This window comes from Nyctereutes procyonoides, unplaced genomic scaffold (assembly GCF_905146905.1).
Source record: "Nyctereutes procyonoides isolate TBG_1078 unplaced genomic scaffold, NYPRO_anot_genome, whole genome shotgun sequence".
Lineage (NCBI taxonomy): Eukaryota > Metazoa > Chordata > Mammalia > Carnivora > Canidae > Nyctereutes > Nyctereutes procyonoides.
In genome coordinates, this window is record NW_026575036.1 from 4,130,994 (window position 1) to 4,155,287 (window position 24,294).

Here is a 24,294-nt window from a genome sequence, read left to right on the forward strand (position 1 = left end):
TTGCTTATTTGCACTTTTATAGCACCTATTATATAAAAATGTAAGAAGCATTTATAAATAACAGCGTGTTAAAAATCTGACAGGTCTTGGCATATGGGTTATGTGGAGATTCTTGCTTCTCCAGCCTTTCGTCCTGTGTGAATATTTCACTGGTGAAGAGAAGCCATTTTGGACTGATTTCTGTGCTTCCAGCACTCCCTGCCCTCTTGTGCTTTCGTGCCTTTAAACATGGTGTTCCTTCTGTGTGGAACACTGTCCACACCTTTCCTCTTGAATACCCGGCTTTGATCATTCATCCTTTTGATTGTAGCTTGAGCATCACTTCCTCAGAGCAGCCTCCCTTGGTGCCCCTCTAGCTCTCTTAGGCTTCCCTGTTTTAGCTTAGGGTCCTGGAGCACCAGAATACTGATCATATTTGTCTACACTGGTGTCACTGTGTTTTCTTTGGCTAGACTGTCAGTTCCCTGGAACCAGGAACCTTATTTCTCTCATCCTCCCCCTCACCCATTCCAATGTTTATGTTATGTTTATTTTTATTTATTTATTTATTTTTAAGAAGCCAAAAAGTTTAATGTTATTGAATAAAGAAAGTTCATTCGGGGCTTATACAGATCATAAGAATAGATTATAACAGCTAAGAGATCAATAGCTTATTGGAAGGAAGAAAGCAGTTTATATTTTCTTTTTTTTTTTTCAGTTTATATTTTCAATGTAGAAAAAGAAAATCTAATTGCTACAGATGTCTTGTAAAATTCCCAAAACAAAGTCTAGCCAAGTTTATTATCTAGTAGGTTTTTTTTTTCCCAAGGGATGAAAAATGAGATTCAATGTGTGTACTATTGGTTACAACTAATATAACAGCTTGAAAAAATCATAAAACAAGCATAAATATAATATAAAAAGACAAGATTTTAAAATTGTACTGTAGGAATATTAACTATAATTAGTGGAAAAGATACATTAAAACCAGCCGTGTGTTACACTAGTTCAAAACAAAACTCATAAGGCAGACCAAAACCAATGCTAGTTAGGGAAAAGTGGTCTGTTTTTAGGAAGTGTGTCCAGACAGACACCACCACAAAGAAATTCCAACAGTAACTATGCTAACTGCCTAATGGACACAAAGAAAACTGATGTGGAGTTACAAATAATGTCTTCTCACATGTATTCCTGGCTTTTGTTATGGAGACATTCAAAACTCAGCTTCTAGTTACCACGAACAATAGCAGATGTTTTTTGGCTTCCAAGCCAAAGCTGGGGGTAAGTGTAACCCAACTTTTGTTAAGAAGGATGGGCTACAATTTGATTCTTAGGTCATCCCCTGTGAGAAGTTCATTGATAAGAGAACTGGAGCTGAACCCCCTGATTAATAACTTGAGCTGAGATGATAATACTGTTGAGAATCCATTATTAGTTGCCGTGATGGGAAAAAACAACGGTGTCTAATTGGTGTTGAGTTTTTATTTGGATAGAATGTATTTTGGTGTCATGTGAGTATTTAAAGAACTGGTTAGTCTATTCCTCGGTAATGAAATTGTCTAGGAATTTATTTATTTTTTTAAGATTTTTATTTATTCATGAGAGACAGAGAGAGAGAGAGAGAGAGAGGTAGAGACATAGGGAGAAGGAGAAAAAAGGCTCCCTGTGGGGAGCCCAATGTGGGACTCCATCCCAGGAGCCCAGGATCACACCCTGAGCCCAAGGCAGATGCTCAACCAATGAGACACCCAGGTGTCCTGAATTATCTAGGAATTTAGAAGTCAAAATGTCAGCATGGACTGGGAGCTTGTTGGAAATGCAGAGTTTCAGATTCCACCTTAGACTTACTGACCCAGAATGTACATTTTAACAGGATTTCCTGGTGACTGGTAGATCCCTTAAAGTACGATAGGCACTGCTTTAAGATATTAATTACATCACAGATGATTGAGTGGCTCAATGCAGGAGCATTTGTAAATATTTGTTTATTCATTCATCTGCAAGAAATATATTTTTAGCATGTAATTTTTAGGCATTAGTAGTTTGGGCAATAATCACAAGAATAATGTAATAGGCATTTTACATACGCATTATTTCTAATTCTCGCAACAACCTTGAAAGGAAGGGGGTGCCAGACCCATTTTACAGAGAAGCCTCTGGAGTTTGGGTAGCATGTCTGTGACAGCTCACCAAGTCTGTGAGTGAGCCGTGATTTGAGCCCCGTCCCATCTAACAAGTCCCCTATTTTTCTACTTCTTTTTTCCTAAAAACAGAGGGTGCGAGATCTTACACTTTGACGTCCTTGATAATCTTACACTTCATTTTTGGTGTACATTCAAAAAGTGAAACATGATCTGGTTACTTATGTACTTCATGTAGTAAGGCTTCTTGTGGAAAAAGGAGCTAGAGAGGAGACAGCAGAAGTTCCTAAATAAAAGTGTTTCACTTCTCTGTCCACACCAGATACAACAAACGGAATAATAGACCCATTTGCCTCACAATCTTTAGTGAAGGAGTAAAATTAATTTCAAACCACTGAGTCTCAAAAATCCCTGGAGAGCTGCATTGCTCCACATTTTGCATCAAATCTTTCATTTGGCCTCAAAAGCCCACAAATGACTTCAGGTGGAAAAACAGGAAAGGGATGCATCTGCGTGGCTGTGAGCCGGCTGCTGATTTACCTGGATCTCAGTGCACATCATCAAGTAGGTGAGTAGACAGGGAATACGACCTGTGGCGTGGGGCAAGATAGCAATTTTTATTCCCTCTCACAAATCATCTTGCTCCATGTCAACAGAATACTGCTTGAGGTCCAGCTCTGTGTTTTTGTTTGCCAGGAGAGAGATTCCAGCCTGGAGAGAGATTCCAGCTGCAGGCAGTGGACGCAGTGAAGTGCCTTTGACTTCTTCTCCAGAGTATTGGGGCAGGCGTGTTTGCTGGGCAGTAAACATAGTTTTTAGTGTCATAGTCATAGTTTCCAATGCAGTGAGAAAGCCCATTTATGATTTTAGCACCCAGAAGCAAAGAAGATTGTTTACTTTTTTGCCAAAAAAAAAGACAGAAGAAAGATAAAGAAAGAAGAAAGAGAAAGAAAGAAAGAAAGAAAGAAAGAAAGAAAGAAAGAAAGAAAAGAAAGAAAAGAAAAAGAAGAAAAACTACCATTACAAAATACTGATTCGGGCCAAGCAAGGAAGATCTACTTCAGGCTTTCCTAAGGCTAGGGGGTTGGAATACCCACATGTAGTTTTGTTTAGGATTGCCACAGGTTCCGTGACTTCATTTTGTGTTTGTGAAAGGAAGACTTGCCCTTTGAAGGAATGTGGTGCACACGCTCTTAATATAACATGAAAGGAAAGGTTCTTCATGCCAAGAAATAACTCACGTGAGATGGAATCCTTTTAAACAAATCTGGTGGCAAGCTTTTTCTGGAAGCTTGAAGGAAGAATGAAATAACTTAGGGTTTTGTTCGTGGCAGTCACCCTCAACCTTTCCTATGGAGTTCGCAAAGCCGGTCTCAAAACACAAACTCAACCTCAGCAGCTCTTCTTTTGTGCAACCAAAATGGTGTGCAAAACCCACTCTGGCTAATTTGGATAGTTTTCAGGTGTGGTGATGATTTTTAGATTTATGGCAAGTTCTAGCTCTGACTAGAGACATAGCACATTTGGAAAAATGAGGTGTAAGTAGTCCTGGGCTGGGCAAAACCAGCCAGTGCCTCTCAGGGTAGTGATGTTCGAGTTCAGAGCTGCAAAGGTAGGCAGTTCAGCAATGAGGGAAACAGGCTTCTTTGGAGGTTTTTGTTTCCTCTACAACCAAGGACTGAACTTCTTTTCTTTGTTGCATTTGGCTCGGTAACTTTTTCTTTACCAGCGGTCCCATTTAAAAGTCATGCTTTGCTTAGGACACCTTGATGCTGCTGGGAGCTCCCAAACCTTCACCCTTCTGCTCCCGAGGCTCAGTAAAACTCTGCTGGTCTTCATATGTGCAAGTTTTTCCCATCCCGAGAACATTCCTCTCTAACATGGAAACACACTGTTTCCATCTCAGCCCTGCTCTCTTGACCTTCTATATCACTGATGATTTGCAGACACAAAGAAGGCACCGCTGCCTCTGCATTCTTTCTTCCAATGTGGGTCTTTTCTCCTTTTGGAGAGATGGCTGCCTGTTTGTGAGGCCTCTCTGACCTCAGGCTTTGGAGAGAATTCAACCAAGGCAAGGACTCAGCCAAGAAATAAAACTGGATCAAACTTGTGAAGAGTGTATGCAACACGATATAAGGGTGTCTATCTTCCCAAATAAGGGCCCAAATAACCCCTAAAAGTTACTCCCCTCGGCAACACGAGCATGAAGGGCAACATGAGGATGTTACTACTTTTTTTTTTCTTTTTTACTGGGAATCTCCTAGGGTGGAAAAAAAGTAATTATTTTGTTCACATCGGAAGTGGTAGCCATGCTAAGTCCTCCTTTCTCTTGTTCTTTTTTCTTTTTCTGACTTGATAGAACACAACGGTTTGAAGTTTGTTTGCTTTTGCCTTCATAAAGGGCAGAATTCGGCCCTCTTCCCAAACACATGAGAATTGTTTGTAGATTTATGACAAACCCAAGACCTGCCTATGGTAAAGAATGTGTATTTATTTCAATATGAAAGGCAATCCCTTGAGAGCATTGTGTGGGAACCATGCTCTTTAAATATTTTTATGCTGGAAAGGCTGTCTTTTTCAAATCATTCTTGGCTTCCAGCCCTGGAGAGTGAAGACTCATCCAGAGGGGCAGGAGAAAAAGACTGGGTTAGAAATCAAGAGATGTAAAAGCCATAGCTGGGTCTCTGCTGCGGATTTGCTTTGTCATCTTGAGCATGTCATTTTTCTCTCCCTCTACATCTTGGTGGACTGATGAGTGGAATGGTGTGGTCAAACTGAGGCAGTGAACTTGAGCTTTCTTTTTTTTATGTTTTTCACAGCGGTATCCTCCTTTCTTTTTTCTTTTTCTTCTTTTTTTAAAAAAATATTTTATTTATTTGATTGAAAGAGATTGAAAGATATCACGAGGAGGGAGAAAGGGAAGAAGAAGAAGCAGATTCCCCACTGAGCAGGGAGCCCCAAGCAGACTTGATTCCAGGACCCTGGGATCATGACCTGAGCCAAAGGCAGTCGCTTAACTGAGTGAATCACCCGGGCATCCCTAACCATTTCCTCTTTTCCAATGTAATCTTACATAAACTCTAGTACGTAATATACATAATAGCTATATTTTATTAGATAATTTATGAATTCTTAATTATAACCTTTGTTAAAAAGTGGGGCGACGAAGATGCCATTTTCATGTTCATAGATGATTGAAATGGGAGTTGTAATAGTTTCCTGGTGCTGCTGTCTGAAACTACCACTACCAGTGGCTTTAAACAACAGAAATTTATTCTCATACAGTTCTGGAGGCTGGAAGTCCAAAATCAAGGTGCTGGCAGGCCCACACTCCCACTGAAGTCTCCAGGGCAGGATCCTTCCTTGCCTCTTGCAGCATCTGGTAGCCTCTTGGCCCTCCATGGCTTGAGGCAAACTAATTATATATACATATATATATATATTTATTATAAATACATATTTATTAAAAATATATATATTTAACATGTCACCTTGCAATCCTGATCTCTATGTCTTCACTAAAACTGATCCAGAGGTCTCAAAAATGCCATGTTAGGAAATTTACATAGCAATGTTAAATTAGTGACAGTATCCTAATAAAGAATCATCTTCCTTACTTTAACTAACGAGGGTGCACTTTTTAAAAGGATTTAATGATTGGATTCCTGAGGTCGCTTAAACCATCAGTGTATCTGGCTGACACTATGTTTTCAAATGTCATAAAACCATGAGTTACTCAGTGATGCCATTTCAAAGCATCTTGTTAGTGGCAAGTTCTGTCTGACATTCCCTTAAAATTGCAAAAGAGTAAAAATAGTGTTACTTTGTATTCTGAGTCTAAATTTGGTTTCAGTTTTGTTGCTGACGCTTTTTCTGCTGTTATGAGCGTGAACTGGGGACCCTGAACTGCCAGAATGAACCCATTCAGCTGGTTAAAAATAGCATCTAGATACTCCAGCTGGTTACAACTAAATTGCATTGGAGAGATGTTTAATTAATGGAGTTTTTTTAAAAAGTTATTTACATTTACATTTTAATTTGAAATATCTGTAGCAGAACCTTATCTTGGAACTCCTAAAAAACTTTAATGTAAAAACATGCATTCTGGAGTTTACCACTCTTATCATTAAAATAACTGAAAAGTCCCCAGTTGAAAGACTAATGCCTTAATAAATTTGACAATTTTTACAGCTTATCCAACTTCTTTCACAATGCTGTGTAGAGAACTATTTGACACACATAAGACCACAGCAAGCATGTCTCAGCAACTGCTTTTATCTTAGCAATTCCTTTTATATCAGAATAGACATGATACATTTTTGACAAGTTATTCAGTGGTATATTATAATCTAATCTAAAAACTATTTTTTTTCTCCAGTTGTATTTTATCTAGTAAGTCTCCTTTGTGTTCATTTTTTTAAAAAAAGATTTTATTTATTTATTCACAAGAGACACAGAGAGAGAGGCAGAGACATAGGCAGAGGGAGGGAGGAGAAGCAGGCTCCATGCAGGGAGCCTGATGCAAAACTCAATCCCTGGACCCCAGGATCAAGCCCAGAGCTGAAGGAAGCTGCTTAACTGCTGAGCCACCCAGGTGTCCCCCTTAAAAAAATTTTGTTTTTAAATTTATTTATTCACAAGAGACACATAGAGAGAGGCAGAGACATAGAGGGAGGTTGTGTTCATTTTTTTAAAAAAGGAGTTACTCGGGCAGCCTGGGTGGCTGAGCGGTTTAGCGCTGCCTTCAGCCCAGGACGTGATCCTGGAGACCCGGGATCGAGTCCACATCAGGCTCCCTGCATAGTGTGTGTGTGTCTCATGAATAAATAAATAAAATCTTTAAAAAAAAAAAAAGTAATTACTCCTCTTAGGGCACCTGGGTGGCTTAGTGGTTGAATGTCTGCCTTTGGCTCAAGGTGTGATCCTGGGGTCCTGGGATCGAGTCCCACATCAGGCTCCCCTCAGGGAGCCTGCTCCTTCCTCTGCCTGTGTCTCTGCCTCTCCCTCTGTCATGAATAAATAAATAAATAAATAAAATATTTAAAAAAAGTAATCTCCCAATGTGGGGCTCAAACTCACAACCCTGAGATCAAGAATCACATGCATGCTTCACTGACTTGAGCCAGCCAGGTGCCCCTGTTTTTAAGGTATTCCTTGTGTTCATTTGTGTAACTCTGTATAGAAACAAGCAAAACACAGACAACTGAAAATCTTTATTTTCATGTATCTGAATCATAAAACCTAGACTTTGAAGGAATTCACTAGATATGTATTTTGTGCATTTCAGGGTTAGATCAGTGATGGTAACCAACATGGTATGGGCTCTCAAAGGTATTTGGAAATATATGGGGGCATTTTTGATTGTCTCAATACCTAATGGCACACCTGGCATCAGGTTTCCTGGAGCCAAGGATGCTAAGTGATTTGCACTTGTCTCACCTTAAATGTCAGCAGAAGAGTGATTATGTTTTTGTAAATATCTGCTGTTGTAACATAACCCCAACTTTAGCAAGCTCTTTTTTGGTAGGATTTGTCTTTTCCCCACTTGTAACTTTGGATGGGCCTATTAAGGAGATTTCATTGTCAGATTTCAATTTTGTTCATATAAAATTTAGTTGATGACTCTAAGTAGTTCAATTAGGCAGTTAGTTCAAATGTCCAAATTGTTTATTTTTTGGAATGTTTGTGTTTTCTTGCAAAATCATGTGATTTAGGGGGACTAAAATCAGAAGATTTCACTGTATGAATTACAAGAAGTTGAGCAATTTTAGTCACACTAAAATGAGATCAGGTGAGCGCTCTCATTGTACTTTCTTGTCTTCACAAGATTTCATGTGAAACATGTATAGGCACTTGCTTTCATTTCATTGATTGTTAGTTGAATATCACTTGGTTTCAAATTGGCTCTTTTTTTTTTAAATTTTTATTTATTTATGATAGTCACAGAGAGAGAGAGAGGCAGAGACATAGGCAGAGGGAGAAGCAGGCTCCATGCACTGGGAGCCTGACGTGGGATTCGATCCCGGGTCTCCAGGATCGCGCCCTGGGCCAAAGGCAGGCGCTAAACCGCTGCGCCACCCAGGGATCCCATCAAATTGGCTCTTTTTGCAATGAGATGTAATCTTATTTATTTATCATCATATTACTATTTCTAACTAATGACTCATGTCTACTTGTAAAGGTATTTGTCACTAGAAAATTTTTTTTTAAAGATTTAAAGTACCCAAAACTTATCATGAGCTATAAGCTCAAATAGTTTTTTAAAAAATATTTTATTTATTTATTCATGAGAGACACAGAGAGAGAATGGCAGAGACACAGGTAGAGGGAGAAGCAGGCTCCATGCAGGGAGCCCGATGTGGGACTCGATCCCGGGACTCCAGGATCACACCCCGAGCCGAAGGCAGGCAGGCACTCAACTGCTGAGCCACCCAGGCATCCCATGTAAACTCAAATAATTATCATGACATATTTCACTTGTTTGCTGCATGACTTACTGTGGCTTTCTGAAACTTTCTGACAAGAGCAAGCACCGAGGAGAAGCATCTGAGTCTCGTCAGGCATTTGACGAATTGGATTAATGTGTTCTGGGGTAAGTCTACTTCCCTGTATGATTGTATGGAAGAGGTCATGTGCAAGTCTGACTTAAAAAAAAAAAAAAGACTCGTGCAGGATGACTACCTATTCAGGGTATTATTTATATCCCAAAGATGGCTTAATAAAAAGCTATAGCTCAAGATCTGCATAAAAGTGAAGAAACTTGAGTACAAGTTAATATGACAGGTCCCAGTGTTTTCAAAGTTGGTGTTTTCAATGACACTTTAAAAATAGTTACAATGTATAATGGTGATTTGTACCTGATGGGATCTCAGCCTCCTAATGGTCTTGTTTGGTCTAGTCCAAGCTAGTTTCATCCTTTTCGTTTTCCTCAGTCCCATCTTATCATTTCTATGTCAGCCTCGTTTAAACAATTCTGATGGAGGCATAGCCCCTTCTCAAGATTTTTTCATTTCCCTGCATCCAGGTCCCAATTCTAAACTCCCGGGGTCGACACAATCTCCATTTGAGATTGTGGAGGAGGGGACACTTCATTTCTTGGTCTTTCCTTGGCTTGTTCTACTGGGGGGTGAATGGCAAGTTTGCCTGTTTTTATTTAATTCCCACCAAACAACTTGGCAAAAATGATGGCTCTCTTATTTCCTGTGTTCTCTTTTACTTATGTCGGGAGGCTTATGCCTTAGCTTTGTTTGTCGTAGTTTTATTTATTTAAGTAATCTCTAAACCCAACATGGGGCTCAAACTCATGACCCTTGAGATCAAGAGTTACAAGTTCTTCCAACTGAGCCAGCCAGGTGCCCTCATGCCTTAGCTTTGTAATGTTTGTTCCTTTGGCCTGCAAGTGGCTTCCACACAGGTGGACATCTATGCCCACGCACATGAGGCCCATGGAAACTACTAAATCTTCTCCAATCCCCTTAGGAGGGAAACCCAGGGGTTTGTTCTAGCTCCTCTTTGCTGGTTGCCTTCTCTACTGTCTTGCTTCCTTAGAACCCAGAGTGCTTTGTATGCTGTGACTTTCAAAATACTCCACATTTGGAGCTGAACGCATGTTCTATTTACTTTGAGATTTCTCAATTAAAGGTTTTCCATAAAGTGTTCTCTGGTGACTGACCCCCCACCCACACTCCCTGACTATCACTATGCTTCTCCAAAGCTCTCCTTTTCCTATCTCCTGTTGAGAGATTTTTTTGGATCTATTTGTGGCAAGGGGTGGAGGGACAGGTGAAAAATCTGTTCTCCTGGTTTATATCTATTTTTTGTAGTATTTTGTCTTATCTGGGCAAGGGTGGGGGAGGTAATTTCCTTGTGACCTTAGACATGAAGAATGTAGTACCTTTTCCCCTCCCTATTGTGTAGAAAAAATTATGCTGTGAGAGGATCAGCTATTTTACTGAGCAAGTGGGAAAGAGTGCACTATTAATACTTTGAAATATCATCATGCCACACAAATTAAACAAACACAATGAACTCCAAAATTATCACCTTAAAAATCAACCATTTCTTCTTCCTTGAAATTTCTTGGAAAAGTTTGGCTAGCTGTTTAAAGTTCCTTCAAAGAAATCCTTCAGTTTTCCAATTGCTGATCGATGATGACAATTATTCTTTGATTTGTCAAAGATGAAAACAAGCAGGACAGAGTCACCTGTCATCCCCTTAAACACTGGTAATAGTGAGATTTTCTTATAGAGAAATGTGAATTGGTGGTCTGAAGGAAAGAAGGAAGGAGAAGAGAAATTAAAGAAAAGTTAGAATAAGGGGAGCAGGAATCTTGTCAAGAGGGAAAAAAAGTGCCCTACTCACAGAACAGTTATTTTTTTAAAGATTTATTTATTTATTTAGAGAGCGAGCACATGCTTGAGCTGGGGGGCGGGGAGGGGTGATAGTGGGAGGGGCAGAGGGAGAGTATCTCAAGCAGACTCCTTGCTGAGCTCAGAGCCCAATGTGAGGCTCGATCTAATGACCATGAGATGATGAGCTGAGGTGAAATCAAAAGTCGGATGATTAACCGATTTAGCCACCCAGGCACCCCCTACAGAACACTTCTGACACCACATGTGTGTGTGGGAAGAGTTTCCCACACCAGCCAATTCTCTAAATCTCTCAAAACCAACTGGGTATCCTACACTTCAATTGACACTACCCAGATATGCAGAGACACCCCCCTCCAAGTCAAGTGCCCATTTCCACAAGACTGCCCCCGCTTCAGAGGCCAATAGCAAGTCCCAAATTGTTGTTTGTACTTCTGACCAACAAGCTATAAATCAGAAGTTTCTACAGCTCCCTCTTCGGTTCAATAATTTGCTATATTGACTCACACAACTCACGGAAACATGCTTACTGGTTTATTATGAGGTATATAATAAAGGATATGGGTGAACAGCCAGATGAAGGGGTACATAGGGCAAAGTCTAGATGGATCCTGAGCATGAGGGCCTCTTTCCCCTTGAAGTTGGGGGTGTGCCACCTTTCCTGGCACACAGATGTGTTCATTAACCCAGAAGCTCTCTGAGCCGTGTAGTTTGGGGATTTCTTTCTTTCTTTCTTTCTTTCTTTCTTTCTTTCTTTCTTTCTTTCTTTCTTTCTTTCTTTCTTTCTTTCTTAAGTAATCTCTATGCCCAATATGGGGCTTGAACTCATGACTTGGAGATCAAGAGTCATATGCTTTATCAACTAAGCCCCTCTCTGTAGTTCTGGGGGTTTTATGAAAGTTTCATAATGTAGGCGTGATCAATTATTAACTCATTCTCCAGCATCTCTCTCCTCTCCATAGGATGGGGCTTGGGCTGAAAATCACAGTCCTCTAATAATGCCCTGCTCTTTCTGACAACTAGCTCCCATCCTGAATTTATCCATGGGCCCACCGAGCATCACCTCACTAGAACAAAAGATGTTCCATTCCTATCACTCAGTAAACTCCAAAAGTTTTAGGAGCTCTGGGTCAGGAACTGGGAACAGAGATCAAATATATATTTCTCATTATGTTATACTTGTGTTAGGTGAGATGAACTTGACCTGATGGATGTAACATTCAATATGACATAGAGGGAAAAGGTCATGACTGGTAGGATCTAAGGAAGTTTTAGGAAACATCCATATAGCCCTTTTCTTAAGTAGGCAACATGGAAAAGCTACTCTGGCTAATAATTCAGATAAAAAGTGTACTACATAGGTGATCTCAATCTCTGACTAAAAGAAAATTTGGGGAATTTGCAAAAAGGAAAAGGTCCTGATGAGGGAAGAGATTCCACAGTAAAAACTTTTGTACAAACCTGTGCTGTTTCAGAAGACCCAGAGTGGGGTTCAGATTCAGATGGGTATGTGAATATTGTTTCACCATCCTCAGGAGTGAAGAAGTGTCTCTTACGATACAAGAAACTACTTGAAGTTTCAAATAAGAGAGAAATATTCTTGGGGAAATCCTAGAGGAATTCCTTCATCTTCCTAACTTCAATTCAAATCTACCAGTCCACCTCCATCTGTTCCTGCAATCTCTGCCTTTCCTCACTTTTTAATGTCCCTGCTCCTGTCCCAGCCAAGTCCTCCACGTGAATTCTGGATTCTTGTCCCTCTCATCTTCCCATGGACTTTTCTGCACATAAACTGCTTGTCCTTCCAGAACAATTCTGTCAGCACATAAACTGCCTAAGTGTCTCCTGTTGGTTGACTCCATGGGTCTCTCTTCTGTTTCCTCATTTTCTCAATTCATTGTGTCTAACCTTCTTATAAACAAAGTGTTGTTTATAATCATTGTGTATACATCCTCTCATCCCATTCTCTCTTAACTATCTCCAGGCAATCATCTAAAATAATAATATTCAGTTGTTTACTTTTTTTCTTTCTTTTTAGAGAGAATGTGTACACATGTGCTCGAGTGAGCAGGGATAGGGGTGTGGCAGAGGAAGAGATAGAGAATCTTAAGCAGGCTCCATGCCCAGGACAGAGCCCATCTCAGGGCTCCACCTCATGACCCTGAGATCATGGCCTGAGTTGAAATCAAAAGTTGGACACCTAACTGACATGAACCACCCAGGAACTCTGTGTTTCTTAACTTGATAAAAATTTAGTTACCCATGTACTGAGCTCCTTTATACCCTTCATGGCCAATGTTCATAAAATAATTAAGAGTTGACTTCATTCACTGTTTCCACATACTCTCCCCACTTCATTGGATTCTAGTTTAACTTCTAGCCCACGAGTGTACCGTGAACTCTATGTTCTAAATCCAAAGTTTTATCAGTCTTTATTGGTAGATTATTAGTATTTGACACTATTAATTACTTTCTTCTTCAAATGCTCCCTTCTATTGTTTTTATGACCCTCTCCCCTTCTAGGTTTCCTCCTGTCGTTCTGGCCCATATATCCTAGCCCTGTGGGCTAATCTTTCTTCATTCTTTAAATATCGGTAATTTTTAGGGTTCTATCTGGGACTCTCTTCCTGACACACTTCACATTTCCCCTCAAAAATTTCATCCACTGTATAGTTTCACATATTATCCTTATGTCAAAAATTCCATCCCTTTTTCTCCTGAGCTTCAGACCTATATGTCCACCTAATTGCTTAACGTTTCCATTATATACAGTTTGCCCTGCAGCCAGGAACTTATACAAAGCACAAATATGGAAGAATACTTCTCTAACATAATGGGAAAAGAATTGGTGAGAAAAATTTGTTACATGTATGTTAAACCATTGTTTAATAGGTAACCCATTAATTAGAGTGTTAACTATTTAAAGAAAATTCATAAAAAATTAAAGTGGAGTGTTTATTTAAATGTGAGATTCTTTCCTTCACGGGCCCAGGTAAAAGTTTTGTACAATGAAAGTAGAAGAAACAAAATGGCAAATAGGTATGGTGATAGATTAAAGTCTAATATCAAAAATATTTATAAAGAAAAATATTTCCCCCAAATTTATTTATTTATTTATTTAGAGAGCATGTGCACATGTGAGTGGAGGGAGAGGCAGAGGGAGAAGGAGAGAGAGAATCTCAAACAGACTCCACGCTGAGCATGGAGCCTGTCATGGGGCTCAATCCCACATCCCCAAGATCATGACTGGACCCGAAATCAAGAGTTGGATGCTCAGGAGTACTTGGGTGGCTCAGTCAGTTAAGTGTCTGCCTTTGGCTTGGGTCGTGATCTCAGAGTTCTGGAATTGAGCCCCATGCCAGGCTCCCTGCTCAGCCGGAGTCTGCTGCTTCCGCTCCCTATGCCCTCTGCCTGCTGCTCCCCCTGCTTGTGCTCTCTCTCTCTCTCTGTCATATAAATATATGAAATTTTAAAATAAAAAAAGAGAGAGAGAGTTGGATGCTCAAGTAACTGAGCCACCCAGGTACTCCTAATGAAAAATATTTTTAAAGAAATTATTAAGTTCACAATGGAAAAATGGAGGATGGCTGTGATAGTAGAGAAAATCACATAAAATGATATATAAATATTAATTTAACATTTACAAATTGTTGAGAGGAAAGCAAGATAAGAATAATATAGACAAAAGTTAAAAAATTTATTGATAATACTTTGGAGAAACTGGAAAGTCACCATTTCTTGGGAGCACTATTAATTGGTTCAGCCTTCTTGAAGAGCAATTTGGCAATAATGAGCCATAAAATTTTAGACTTTCTTTTCCCAGTAATTGTAATTCTGAGAATTTATTCTACAGAAATAATTCCAAAGAATACATGAACTATGCTTAGAGAGATTATCTTAGTCTCTCTATTTATTATAGAAATAAATTCTACATCAAATAGGGTGGGGGTATTTGGCTCAATCTGTGGAGCATACACCTCTGGATCTCAGGATTGTCAGTTCTGTCCCTATGTTGTATGTAGAGATTGCTTAAAAATAAAATTAAAAAAAAAGAGGAGGAAACTTAAAAATTTATATTCTGCTGACTTAATGGACTATTTTGCAATCATTAGAAGTAATAGTTATGAAGACTGTGTGTATTTTTTTTTTCAGATTTTACTTTTAGGGGCACCTGGGTGGCTCAGCAGTTCAGTGTCTGCCTTTGGGTCAGGGCATGATCCTAGGGTCCTGGGATCTAGTCCTACAAGGGCTCCTTGCTGGGAGCCTGCTTCTCCCTCTGTGTCTCTGCCTCTTTCTCTGTGTCTATCATGAATAAATAAATAAAATTTTAAGAAAAGATTTTATTTTTAAGCAATCTCTACATGAAATAGGAGCTCAAAACTTATAACCCTGAGATCAAGAGTAAGATGCTCCACCAACAGAGCCAGCTAGGTGCCCCTGTATATGTTTTGTATACAAAGAACAAAAGACTTGTATGTATGTAGCAAAAGAATTCTAAGTAAAAAAATGAAAAGATAATTTTTATCAATAAAGATTGTTTATGTAAAAACAATACATTTTGAAAAGATCATAAAATATAATCAGTAGGGCTTACATAAATTGGTTATCAGTATAATTTTTTAAAAGAAATTATAATAATAAAACTGTCATTGAAAGGATTTATTACTTTGATATTAATGCATATTTTTAAAAGGTTAAATTGAAGGAAAAATTTTCTTGAGAAGAATAAATAGGTATTATGATGTCAAAAGCTAGCTCTTATCAAATAGCTGCCCAAATAGTGAACAAAACCTAAAGTGCTTTCATTTAATTCTTTTCCTTTTGTTTAATCCATGCATATTTCAGAGAAAAGTTCATCCAAACCTCAGATTCATCTTTTAATTCATAAGAATGCTGATTTGGAAAATTTAGTGTTCTGTGTCCATGCATCTCACTTATTAGATATTCAGTGTTTTCATGTTTTGCTGACAGAAATCACAATTAAACTTCTTATGATTCTAGTTGGGAAAACCATGCCCCCCTTTCATACTGATAAAAAATACTGTGACACTTTGTAAAGGCATAATGTTCTAGTTACAAGTTTATTCCATTTTTATGAAGAGAAAAGGGTCAGAGTGAGTTATATAAGTACGTCTCCTGTGAAAAGAGACTCTAAAATCCTGAAGCAAAGAAAAACAGAAGTTATAAACACAATTCATTAAGGCCTATGAAGAATAAAGGGGTAGGTTTTTCAAGGCCATTTAAAGAGGTGAATTGGGTCTTAATTTTGGCTTAATTAGCAATCAATACCGAACATTTGCTTTTTATCTTTTCCAAGGCAAGGCACCAAGGCAAAACATGCAGTTTGGTCAAAGCTCATAGTTTTTTTTACTATGGTGCAAATAATGGTAACATAATTACCAAAGATGGTTGTATCATCCCTTTAAACATTCATATTTTCCCTAAGTTTTGATACTTTGACAGTCAACACTGAGTAAGTAAATTTAATATTTGTGTAATATGACACATGGTAACATTTAAACTGAAAATATTGAATTTCATTAAGTTTCTTTAAGAACTTGTAATGTGGACACCTGGGTGGCACAGTTGGTTGGGTGACCAACTCTTTGTTTTGGCTCAGGTTGTGATCTCAGGGTCATGATCTCAGAGTTATGAGATTGAGCCTGGCATCATGCTCCATGCTCAGAGCGGAGTCTACTTCAGACTCTCTCTCCCTCTCCTTCTTCCCCTCCCCACTGCACTCTCTCTCAAATAAATAAATAAATAAATAAATAAATAAATATTAAAAAAACCCAAAACACCAAATTTATAATGGTATGACAGTGAAAAGGTCATGTTTCAACCTTTTATGTCCCACTTATTCATGTAAAATGAAATCAAACTTTTGTTGTCAAGTGTTTTTCCTCTTAAGATTTTAGTATTTATTTATAATAAATAAATAAATAAATAAATAAATAAATAAATAAATAAAGTAAAAAAAAAATAAGTAAAGTAAAAAAATAAGTAGGCTTCACACCCAGCATAGAGTCCAGCACAGGGCTTGAATCATGACCCTGGGATCAAGATCTGATCAAGATCTGAGCTGATGGATGCCTGGGTGGTTGAGCGTCTCTGCCTTTGGCTCAGGGATAACCCAGGAGTCCTGGGATCGAGTCTCACATCGGGCTCCCTGCATGAGCCTGCTTCTCCCTCTGCCTATGTCTCTGCCTCTCTGTGTCTGTCATGAATAAATAAATAAAATCTTAAAAAAAAAAAAAGACCTGAGCTGAGATCAAGAGAGTTGGATGCTTAACTGACTGAGCCATCCAGCTGTCCCGATACATGTTCATTTTAAAAGACAACAATTCAGTTAAAAGACTACAAATCATCTTGTTTGTGCTTCCAAATGATAAGGTAGTTGTCACAGAAATCGAGACGAGCAGATGATGGCATATTTGCATATCTGCTTGAGAATTAATCATCAAAAATTTTTGAGAAAATGAATGTCTCTTTCAGGGTCCTTCAAAGGGCAAAGGGATGATTTCCTAGACACTTCCATGTTGGGAAGTGTTAGTTTAGATTGTGATTCACAGTATAGCTGTTTTAAGGCTTCACTTTCCATGAGTATTCTCACCTTGAAAACAACATATGGTCTCCACCTGTGAACAACAGCCAGATCTTTCCTGTTTTTTTTTTTTAAAAGATTTTATTTATTTATTCATAAGAGACACACAGAGAAAGAGACATAGGCAGAAGGAGAAGCAGGCTCCCCATAGGGAGCCCGATGTGGGGCTTGATCCCGGGACCAGGATCATGCCCTGAGCCAAAGGCAGACGCTCAACCGCTGAGCCACCCAGGTGTCCTTTCCTGTTCTTTATAGAATTTTTTTAAATGAACATTTCTTTCTCCTCCATCAGCCTTTTTCTCTTCTGAAGTTTTATATGAAGAGAGACATTCTCGAAATCATTCGTCTGAAAAAATTTATCAAAAATTGCTTCATACAAGACACATAGTCATAGATATGTCTTCTCAGAAAGTCTGTATTAACATCTAGGAAACTGCTGCCTCTACTCTTTTTCAAAAGAATAAAACAGGATTTTATATCATGTTCAAGAGTAATTCTGAAATGTAACTGTGATTTGGAGAACACAGGTCTGTTTAACGATTTGTTTGAAGGCTTCAACAGATTAGTAAGGCAGGAGAAATTGGTTTTAGAATGGATCTCTTTATTACTGTGTGGCCTACGTTTTCTCTCCTGGAGTGTCATGATTAGGTGGTTGTTTGTTTTTTTTTTTTAAAGGTTTTATTTATTTATTCATGAGAGAGAGAGAGAGAGGCAGAGATGTAGGCAGAGGGAGAACAGGCTCCCTACTTGGAGCCTGATGTGGGACTCGATCCCCAGGACCCCAGGAATCACGACCTGAGCCAAAGGCAGACGCTCAACCACTGAGCCACCTAGGCGCACCTTGATTGGGTTTTGATCTTGGAGTCCGGTATCTCTCAATCTTATTACAGCATTGGCTTAGATTTTAGTATTTCTTTATTTGATTAGGTTCAAATGTGCTATGGACTGAATGTGTGTCCTCCAAATTCCTAGATTGAAATACAGTCCCTCATATGATGGCATTTGGAGCTGGGGCATTTGGGAGGTAATGAAGTCATGAGAGCGGAATCCTCATGAATCAGATTAGTGGCTCTATAAGAAGAGGCCAGAGAGCTAGCTTGCTCTCATTCTGCCATGGGAGGACACAATGAGAAGCCAGTTGTCTGAAACCCAGAAGAGGGCCCTCACCAGGACCCGATCATGCTGGAATCCTGATTGTGGCCTCCAGCCTCTGGAACTTTGAGAAATACATTTCTGTTGTTCATAAGCTACCTAGTTTATGGTGTTTGTTATAGGAGCCTGAGCTAAGACAAAGTGTGGTTGAGATTCCTTGCTGTAGTTCCTTAGAAGGAAAGCCATGTAAAAAAAAAAAAAAAAAAAAAAAAAAGAGACAAGTTGTCCAGCAAATAATAATGGCATAGGGATAGGATAACCATAGTCACAACCTTGTTCAAAAAGGGGTGAAAGGAGGCAGGTAGCAGTTTTAGAACCAAGCTGGCCACATGCCACCATGTCTCCCCACTCCGAGAACAGGAAATATTCTTTAATTAGGGTTCAGTTCTGCTACTGAAAGTAGTTTCCCGTGGCTCTTGGTTCTGCCTTCTGGGTTCTGAGTCACACTTTTTTTCCCCCCACAAGAAATGGCATGTGCTTGCATTTGAGTAGCTTGATTTCTGTTCAGAAGCCTCTTCTTATTTTGAAGTGTTTTTGATCCATTTAACCCAAGCTTTCAAAGATTTCATAGCTTCCTACATACTTCCTATGTAAGTTGTGTATCAAGTTAGTATGTGCTCCTTTAGATAAAAGCCAGACTTGTCAATGCCCTTCTACCTTGTGCTGAGACACAGGGTACTGTGGAGGATCTATCAACAACTTATTTCTGAGGTTTAACAAAAGGTCTTATAGCGACATTTTTATTTTATGTTTTATTTTAATTCCAGTGTAGTTAATCTACAGTGTTATATTAGTTCCAAGTGTACCATATGTGATCCAATGCTTCCATACATCACCAAGTACTCATCATGACAAGTACGGTCCCTATTCCCCATCGTCTATTTTCTCCACCCCACCCTCCCCTGTGGTAACCATCAGTTTGTTCTCTACAGTTAAGAGTCTGTTTCTTGGCTTGTCTTTCTCTCCCCCTCTTCCACCCTCACTCTTTTTTTTTCTCAATGTGAATCTCTATTTGCAAAATGTCAACTTCTAAGTAATTTCCCATTCAACCTTCAGAATTTGAATACAAATGTATTTAAATGTTTGAAAAATCTAACCCACATAGCCAAAATACTAAACTTTGATTTTTTAAGAATGAAATGAAATATACATATTTATTTCTCAAAATTTTTTGTAATTAATTAATTAATTTTCCAAATCTTTATTTAAATCCATTATTTAACGTGCAGTGTAATATTGGTTTCTGGTGTAGAATTTAGTGATTCATCACTTATCATAAGACACACAGCACACGTGCACTCCTTTATCTTCATCACCCATTTCTTGCCTTCGCCAACCGACCTCCCCTCTAGCAACCCTCAGGTTGTTCTCTAGAGTTAAGAGTCTGTTTTTTGGTTTGCCTCTCTTTTTTTTTTTTTCCTATGTTAATTTGTTTTGTTTCTTCAATCCACATATGAGTGAAATCCTATGGGACTTGTCTTTCTTGGACTAACTTACCTCACTTAGCATAGTATTCTCTTGCTGCGACCATGTCCTTGCTCTAGCCACACTCTTGACCTGAGCTTTCCCCTGAGGCTGCATTTTGCTGGCAGTATTATCATCTCCATTTTATAGATGAGGAAGCTGAGGCCTTAAATCACTTAACCTTCTTAAATCACTTAACCTTTTGGTTAAGCACATATTGCTAATTTCCTCCCCTTCTTGAAATCTAAAATCAAACAGGAGGAACCAGAAATGTAGAGGAAAAAAAGAAAAAAACAAGGAAGAGTCTGTCTCTAATACGAGTTCAAAATGCTGGGGCATATGAGGGAGAAAGAAGATCAAGCAGGCTTCCTGGAAAAGGCAGCATTGGCTTTGGACACACCCAAGAAGAGGGATGGAGGGGTACTTCAGGCAGAGAAAACAGAAGAGAGAGGATTGATGTGATGAGGAAGAGAGGCTACTGCTGGAATGTAGGGGCTTCTTTGGGGTGGATGGTGTGGTGGTGATGATAGTGAAGTGTAATGAGATATATGATCGGAAGTGGAGGGTTGAGTGAATTTTGGAAGACTTGGAATCCTGGGCTGAAGAGGTTGGATTTAATTGAACAAGGATTCAAGAATTTTCGGCGCGATCTGTTGGTTCTACTTGTCTACATAATCATTTTTGCGTCTCTGTGCTTTCATACTCCAGGAGGTTATTGTTCTTTCTGTATTCCAGTCTGAATAATGGACATGAAAACAGTTTAAAATGGAACTAGTATGCCATGGTGGTTGAGAGCTAGAATTCTGGACTCAGGCTGACCTGGATTAAGACCAAGTCTACCACCTCCCATTTGCATCTCTTTGGGCAAAGGTCTTAACATTTTTTTTTTTTGAGAGAGAGAGAGAGAGAATTTGAGCAGGGAGAGGTGGAGTGAGAGAATTTTTAAGCAGTTTCCATACTCAGCCTGGAGCCTGACATGGGGCTTGATGTCAAGATGAGCTGAGCTGAAATCAAGAGTCACACTGGGTCCTAACTTTTCTAAGCCTCTGTTACCTCACCTTGAGTGGGAATACCTATCTCAGAAGTTTGCTATGAACATCACAGGAAATAATATGTACTAACTGCTTAGCATAGATTAGGACACATGGTAAATTATCAGTAAATATTGTTATAAATAATATTATTGAAATTTAAAAATTACTGTATAAGAGTATTCTGTGAATAGAGTGAATAGAGACTCATATTCAGCTTGTGCCTTGCATACGAAACCATAGTGACCCCATGATCCTCCCATAGGTGGCCCTTTAACTAATTTCTACAAATGTGCTAAAGTAGCCCTTCACAAAGGATCCTTAAGACCTCTCAATTAAATAGAGTATATAAATACCTCTTTTCTATCAATTAGCATTTGATGTATACTAAACTTTGTGACTTTGTGGCTTCACGGCTTCATTTATTTAGGTCATTGATTCCATTTTTTGCAGTCTGGGCTGGGCTCAACTAGGTGGTTCTTCTGCTGATCTTGGCTGGGTTCACTCATGTGTCTCCAGTCACTTGGTGAGTTGGCTGTCTATCTGAGGTGACTGGGTCACATATCTTTTATCCTCTGGCAAAATAATCCATGTTTGTTCTCAAGGTGGCAGAGTTCCAAGAGCAGCAGGTGACAAACTCCAGAGTGAAAGTACTTTTTAAGTTTTTGCTTGCATCACATTGGCCAAAGCAAATGGTATAACCTACCCAGATTCAAGAGTAAAGAAATAGACTCTACCTTTTGGTTGGAGGAAAAGCATTTCTTTTGTAATTTACTGTACTTCTTATGTTGTTTACACAAGACCTTTTGAAGTCTCAGCTAAACTACCTATGTCGAATAGTCCTAGAGCTCTGTAAATTCTTTCAAGTCTTACTAGAGATGCATATAGTTATGAATCTTAAGTCTATCCTCAAATTCCTTTTTCCTATGTCACTAATGCTACAAATACTTGATCTTGTGTCTTCAAGAACTGGTAGGAAGACCTTGAATCAACTTCTGAAGAATAATTATTTATTGGTTGTTTTTTAATTTTTTTTAAAGATTTTATTTATTCATTTCACACACACACACACACACACACACACACACAGAGCACACAAGCAGAGGGAGCAGCACGCAGAGGCAGAGGGAGAAGCCGACTCCCAGTTGAATAGGGAGACCTAGGAGGGGCTCCATCTGAGGACTCTGGGATTATAACCCCAGCTGAAGGCAGTCACCCAACCAACTGAGCCAGCCATGTGCCCCTGTTTAACTGGTTGTTAATCATGGGAATTAAATGCTAGTTTTACTAGTAAAGATGTTAATAGAATCATGAACATTTAGAGACTCCTCTAAAGCAGATAAATTGTCTAATTTAATGGACAATGGAAAAGGGTCTTTGGGCTTTCTTTATTTTATTTTATTTTTTTAAGATTTTATTTATTTATTCATGAGAGACACACACAGAGAGAGGCAGAGACACAGGCAGAGGGAGAAGCAGGCTCCGTGCAGGGAGCCTGACGTAGGACTCGATCCCTGGACTCCAGGATCACACCCTGGGCTGAAGGCGGCACTAAACCACTGAGCCACCAGGGCTGCCCATATTTTATATTTTATTTTATTTTATTATTCTATTTCATTTTATTCGGCTTTCTTTATTAAGAAGAAAATATGCTGGTTCCTTTGGGTTCAGGTATCTCTTTATCAGGAAATAAGTTTGGTCCAAGAATCCTTCCAATTCTAGGGTGCCCAAGGCCTCTCTGGTTATTTGTGAAGCTGACCTGAATTTTAAGGGACTTTAAGACCCAAGTGGATTGATTCTTTTTAATTCTGGTACCTTCTCTGGCTGTGGGCAACAAATGGTCTAAATGTGGTCATGGAGTCACTAAACGTGCTGGAATCCCTGTATTTCGAATTATATAGTGTGTAGAGAGGAATTTCTTGATGCAAATAGTTTGCAAGCCTTTCTGCCTACTAAAAGCCTTATTTGTTTCCTCATTGCTTGAGAGGAGGGCCCCAGGGTGGGGCAAATGCTGCCTCTGGGCTGCAGAGAGAGGCTCGGGCACAAGGCCTGGCACCAGCGTGATGCCTCGGGGGCCCCTCAGAGGCCGCCGGGCTCCGGAGGCTCCCCAGGAGGCAGAGCCCCCCACCAGCCTGCGGAGGGGAGTCAGGTGGTCGCCACCTGGGTGAGTTTCACCTCCGCACCCAGGAAGTGGCCTCCAGGATGTCGCTGGAGGCGACCCGCAGAGGCGTCTGCGTGCACAGAAGGCGGCCACGCAGAGCAGAAGGGACGGGTTCGGTCCTCCTCCGGGGCCCTGGCAGGGTCCGAGGAGGTCAGGGCTTCACCCCGCGGCCCTGGGGCGGCTCCTCCACCTGCAGCGAGCGATGCGCTGGTGCAGCTGGTCCGCTAACCTGCGGAGGCGGCCCGCGCCCCGAGCCTCAGGGTCTCCCCGCAGGTAGGCAGGTGCGGGAGGCCGGGGGCCCCCACCTATGCACCGATCCCACGCAGAGGAGGGCTCCTGGAGGTTGCTCAAAAAGGCCTCGGGCCGCCCTGGGGGCAGAGGATGGCAGAGAAGGTGGTCCTGGAGGTTGAGCCTGGGAAGGAGGTTGGGGGGTGGTCAGAGGCTGGAAGAGGGGGTGACTGAAGAGGGGGTGTCGCGGAGTCTTTTCAAAGGGACAGATCTACGCGGCTGCCGGGGGCACTGAGAGCTGGAATCATTCTCGAGAAACTTCCTCAAGAATGATCTCGCTTATATAGCACAGGAGGTGTCTCTCTCTCTCTCTTTATATATATATATATACACACACACACATATATGTACACACATTGTTTATGTATATATACACATTGTACATAAAATGTATATCTAATGTATATTTTGGTAGGTTTGTGTTCTCTCCAGTTGAGGAAGACATTCCAAGTATCTTGCTTTAATTAAGCATCTGTTTAAACACCTCTAGGAAGTGAACTTAGAGAATAGTCCTCTGTGTGGTAAGCACTTTTACTTGATTTGAAAAGTGCTTACACCTTCTTTTGGAGAGAACTGTTGGTAATTCCTTTGACTAAATATGTGATTTTTGGTAAGGCTCTCCCTTCCGCAGGGTTGGCTTCTCAGAGTACCTCATTTTCCTGGCCACTGCTTGCACAGGGATGGGAGAATTTAGTTGGACCAATCAGAGACTTTACCAGCCCTTTTTTTTTTTAAAAAAAAAAATAAGGGGAGCTCGACCTCTCTTTTCTCTATGATCATTTAAGGATAGTGGTGGATTACTGATGTGCAACCATTTGATTTCTAGAAACAATAATTTTCGTGTTCTTTGCTTTCCACTTCCTTATGTTATATCCACTTGTTACTCTAAAGTGTTCCTCATTGCCTTGAGAAGAAGAGAGCAAGAAATAACAGAATCTTAGGTTTTAAAAAAACTTTCTTCCTCCAAATGGGGTTTTGAGAGTCAAAAAAGAGGACCCGTGAGGAGGAGATATAGATTTGATACTGTTGTTAAACAATTAGCAAGAAACTAGAGAATAATGAGATCCTCTCATCTGCACCCCTGAGAAGATCAACGGAGGGATAT